A 5,766-nucleotide genomic window follows, 5' to 3' on the forward strand; every position below is an offset into this window, starting at 1 on the left:
TTCCATCCAATCTCCACTTACTGTAGGTGAGCATGGCTCACACCTTAGCAGCCTTGTCAGGGTGTGTGTGGTGTGGTGTGAGAAGGTCTCAGTGGGATGAAGGAAGGAAGATGAGAGATGGGGGGAGACAGATCCTCGATGGCGTGCTGGTAACTGAGGTGGAGAGTCCAGCAGGTGGAGAGGCTGACAAATGATCCATAATAGGTTGAGAGGTACCAGCCCACATGGAGATGGTCAGGGAAGGAGGAAGGTGGAGAGAAGAGAAGCATCATCTCCATCTGATACTGGAGAGAGGGGAGAGGGAGGAAGAAGGAGAAGGTGGAGGAGAGGATGGAGGGGAGAAGGAGAGGTGGAGGGGAGAAGGAGAGGTGGAGAGAGAGGGAAGGGAAGGAAGGAAGAAGAGAGGACAGGCAGAGGGAGGAGGAGACATTTTTACGTTTTCCATTCATCAGGTAGGTTATAAATACATGACAGCAGACTGAATCAACCATCTCCCTCTCTGCTGGGGAATCAACCATATTCCTCCCCTGGCCTCCCACTGACAGGCAGAATAGAGTAGAGGAAGACCGGAGACAGACAGCACCGGGAGGTTAACGAGGACAGACAGCACATTTACACATCACTCCGAGTGTGACTGTTGGTGTGTGTACCATCCCAGTCAATCACAGGACGCAGACAGAGACAGACACACACCAGTCTGGCTATTAAGTAACAGAGAGAGAGAGAGAGAGAGAGACACACCAGTCTGGCTATTAAGTAACAGAGAGAGAGAGAGAGACACACCAGTCTGGCTATTAAGTAACAGAGAGAGAGACAGAGACAGACACACCAGTCTGGCTATTAAGTAAACAGAGAGAGAGAGAGAGAGAGAGACACACACCAGTCTGGCTATTAAGTAACAGAGAGAGAGAGAGACACACCAGTCTGGCTATTAAGTAACAGAGAGAGAGAGAGACACACACACCAGTCTGGCTATTAAGTAACAGAGAGAGAGAGAGAGAGACACACACCAGTCTGGCTATTAAGTAACAGAGAGAGAGAGACAGACACACCAGTCTGGCTATTAAGTAACAGAGAGAGAGAGAGAGACACACACCAGTCTGGCTATTAAGTAACAGAGAGAGAGAGAGAGAGAGACACACCAGTCTGGCTATTAAGTAACAGAGAGAGAGAGAGAGAGAGAGACACACCAGTCTGGATATTAAGTAACAGAGAGAGAGAGACACACACACCAGTCTGGCTATTAAGTAACAGAGAGAGAGAGAGAGACAGACACACCAGTCTGGCTATTAAGTAACAGAGAGAGAGAGAGACAGACACACCAGTCTGGCTATTAAGTAACAGAGAGAGAGAGAGACACACACACACCAGTCTGGCCATTAAGTAACAGAGAGAGAGAGAGAGAGAGAGAGACACACACACACCAGTCTGGCTATTAAGTAACAGAGAGAGAGAGAGAGAGAGAGAGAGACAGACACACACCAGTCTGGCTATTAAGTAACAGAGAGAGAGAGAGACAGACACACCAGTCTGGCTATTAAGTAACAGAGAGAGAGAGAGAGAGAGAGAGAGAGAGAGAGAGAGAGACACACACACACCAGTCTGGCTATTAAGTAACAGAGAGAGAGAGAGACAGACACACCAGTCTGGCTATTAAGTAACAGAGAGAGAGAGAGAGACAGACACACACCAGTCTGGCTATTAAGTAACAGAGAGAGAGAGAGAGACACACACCAGTCTGGCTATTAAGTAACAGAGAGAGAGAGAGAGAGAGACAGACACACACCAGTCTGGCTATTAAGTAACAGAGAGAGAGAGAGAGAGAGAGACACACACCAGTCTGGCTATTAAGTAACAGAGAGAGAGAGAGAGAGAGAGAGAGACAGACACACACCAGTCTGGCTATTAAGTAACAGAGAGAGAGAGAGAGAGAGACACACACCAGTCTGGCTATTAAGTAACAGAGAGAGAGAGAGAGACACACACCAGTCTGGCTATTAAGTAACAGAGAGAGAGAGAGACAGACACACACCAGTCTGGCTATTAAGTAACAGAGAGAGAGAGAGAGACACACACCAGTCTGGCTATTAAGTAACAGAGAGAGAGAGACACACACCAGTCTGGCTATTAAGTAACAGAGAGAGAGAGAGAGAGAGACACACACCAGTCTGGCTATTAAGTAACAGAGGAGAGAGAGAGAGAGACACACCAGTCTGGCTATTAAGTAACAGAGAGAGAGAGACACACACCAGTCTGGCTATTAAGTAACAGAGAGAGAGAGACACACACCAGTCTGGCTATTAAGTAACAGAGAGAGAGAGAGAGAGACACACACCAGTCTGGCTATTAAGTAACAGAGAGAGAGAGAGAGAGACAGACACACACCAGGAACGATTCTTCAGTCATTTCTTTAGACCAGTTGGTTCTGCTATCAGTCAGTCAGTCGGGGGAGACGGGGAATGAGTTTGCTGTTGATATCCCATTTGCTTTGGTGATTGTGTTGTGTGTCTGTCTGCAAGGGCCCAAAAGCAAGGGCCTCCTACACCCCCCCCCGACCCTTCTATGTCCCTACGGTTCCTCCCCTGCATATGAATGAGACACCTTGATCATGTGATCTAGGAGGGGATATTTCAAAACACAACTAATTGTTAAGACTGTCGGTCTGTTCAGATCCTCATCATACCGTATGGAGGAGGTGAATGGTCTGTTCAGATCCTCATCGTACCGTATGGAGGAGGTGAATGGTCTGTTCAGATCCTCATCATACCGTATGGAGGAGGTGAATGGTCTGTTCAGATCCTCATCATACCGTATGGAGGAGGTGAATGGTCTGTTCAGATCCTCATCATACCGTATGGAGGAGGTGAATGGTCTGTTCAGATCCTCATCGTACCGTATGGAGGAGGTGAATGGTCTGTTCAGATCCTCATCGTACCGTATGGAGGAGGTGAATGGGTCTGTTCAGATCCTCATCATACCGTATGGAGGAGGTGAATGGTCTGTTCAGATCCTCATCATACCGTATGGAGGAGGTGAATGGTCTGTTCAGATCCTCATCATACCGTATGGAGGAGGTGAATGGTCTGTTCAGATCCTCATCATACCATATGGAGGAGGTGAATGGGTCTGTTCAGATCCTCATCGTACCGTATGGAGGAGGTGAATGGTCTGTTCAGATCCTCATCATACCGTATGGAGGAGGTGAATGGTCTGTTCAGATCCTCATCGTACCGTATGGAGGAGGTGAATGGTCTGTTCAGATCCTCATCGTACCGTATGGAGGAGGTGAATGGTCTGTTCAGATCCTCATCATACCGTATGGAGGAGGTGAATGGTCTGTTCAGATCCTCATCATACCGTATGGAGGAGGTGAATGGGTCTGTTCAGATCCTCATCGTACCGTATGGAGGAGGTGAATGGGTCTGTTCAGATCCTCATCATACCGTATGGAGGAGGTGAATGGTCTGTTCAGATCCTCATCGTACCGTATGGAGGAGGTGAATGGTCTGTTCAGATCCTCATCATACCGTATGGAGGAGGTGAATGGTCTGTTCAGATCCTCATCGTACCGTATGGAGGAGGTGAATGGGTCTGTTCAGATCCTCATCGTACCGTATGGAGGAGGTGAATGGGTCTGTTCAGATCCTCATCATACCGTATGGAGGAGGTGAATGGTCTGTTCAGATCCTCATCATACCGTATGGAGGAGGTGAATGGTCTGTTCAGATCCTCATCATACCGTATGGAGGAGGTGAATGGGTCTGTTCAGATCCTCATCATACCGTATGGAGGAGGTGAATGGTCTGTTCAGATCCTCATCGTACCGTATGGAGGAGGTGAATGGTCTGTTCAGATCCTCATCGTACCGTATGGAGGAGGTGAATGGTCTGTTCAGATCCTCATCATACCGTATGGAGGAGGTGAATGGTCTGTTCAGATCCTCATCATACCGTATGGAGGAGGTGAATGGTCTGTTCAGATCCTCATCGTACCGTATGGAGGAGGTGAATGGTCTGTTCAGATCCTCATCATACCGTATGGAGGAGGTGAATGGTCTGTTCAGATCCTCATCGTACCGTATGGAGGAGGTGAATGGTCTGTTCAGATCCTCATCATACCGTATGGAGGAGGTGAATGGGTCTGTTCAGATCCTCATCATACCGTATGGAGGAGGTGAATGGTCTGTTCAGATCCTCATCGTACCGTATGGAGGAGGTGAATGGTCTGTTCAGATCCTCATCGTACCGTATGGAGGAGGTGAATGGTCTGTTCAGATCCTCATCGTACCGTATGGAGGAGGTGAATGGTCTGTTCAGATCCTCATCGTACCGTATGGAGGAGGTGAATGGTCTGTTCAGATCCTCATCATACCGTATGGAGGAGGTGAATGGTCTGTTCAGATCCTCATCGTACCGTATGGAGGAGGTGAATGGTCTGTTCAGATCCTCATCATACCGTATGGAGGAGGTGAATGGTCTGTTCAGATCCTCATCGTACCGTATGGAGGAGGTGAATGGTCTGTTCAGATCCTCATCGTACCGTATGGAGGAGGTGAATGGTCTGTTCAGATCCTCATCATACCGTATGGAGGAGGTGAATGGGTCTGTTCAGATCCTCATCGTACCGTATGGAGGTGAATGGTCTGTTCAGATCCTCATCACCGTATGGAGGAGGTGAATGGTCTGTTCAGATCCTCATCGTACCGTATGGAGGAGGTGAATGGTCTGTTCAGATCCTCATCATACCGTATGGAGGAGGTGAATGGTCTGTTCAGATCCTCATCATACCGTATGGAGGAGGTGAATGGTCTGTTCAGATCCTCATCATACCGTATGGAGGAGGTGAATGGTCTGTTCAGATCCTCATCATACCGTATGGAGGAGGTGAATGGTCTGTTCAGATCCTCATCATACAGTATGGAGGAGGTGAATGGTCTGTTCAGATCCTCATCGTACCGTATGGAGGAGGTGAATGGTCTGTTCAGATCCTCATCATACCGTATGGAGGAGGTGAATGGTCTGTTCAGATCCTCATCATACCGTATGGAGGAGGTGAATGGTCTGTTCAGATCCTCATCATACCGTATGGAGGAGGTGAATGGTCTGTTCAGATCCTCATCGTACCGTATGGAGGAGGTGAATGGGTCTGTTCAGATCCTCATCGTACCGTATGGAGGAGGTGAATGGTCTGTTCAGATCCTCATCGTACCGTATGGAGGAGGTGAATGGGTCTGTTCAGATCCTCATCGTACCGTATGGAGGAGGTGAATGGTCTGTTCAGATCCTTATCGTACCGTATGGAGGAGGTGAATGGTCTGTTCAGATCCTCATCATACCGTATGGAGGAGGTGAATGGGTCTGTTCAGATCCTCATCGTACCGTATGGAGGAGGTGAATGGGTCTGTTCAGATCCTCATCGCACCGTATGGAGGAGGTGAATGGTCTGTTCAGATCCTCATCGCACCGTATGGAGGAGGTGAATGGTCTGTTCAGATCCTCATCATACCGTATGGAGGAGGTGAATGGTCTGTTCAGATCCTCATCGTACCGTATGGAGGAGGTGAATGGGTCTGTTCAGATCCTCATCATACCGTATGGAGGAGGTGAATGGTCTGTTCAGATCCTCATCGTACCGTATGGAGGAGGTGAATGGTCTGTTCAGATCCTCATCGTACCGTATGGAGGAGGTGAATGGGTCTGTTCAGATCCTCATCGTACCGTATGGAGGAGGTGAATGGGTCTGTTCAGATCCTCATCGTACCGTATG

This window comes from Oncorhynchus keta, unplaced genomic scaffold, assembly GCF_023373465.1.
Source record: "Oncorhynchus keta strain PuntledgeMale-10-30-2019 unplaced genomic scaffold, Oket_V2 Un_contig_4019_pilon_pilon, whole genome shotgun sequence".
NCBI classification, from domain to species: domain Eukaryota; kingdom Metazoa; phylum Chordata; class Actinopteri; order Salmoniformes; family Salmonidae; genus Oncorhynchus; species Oncorhynchus keta.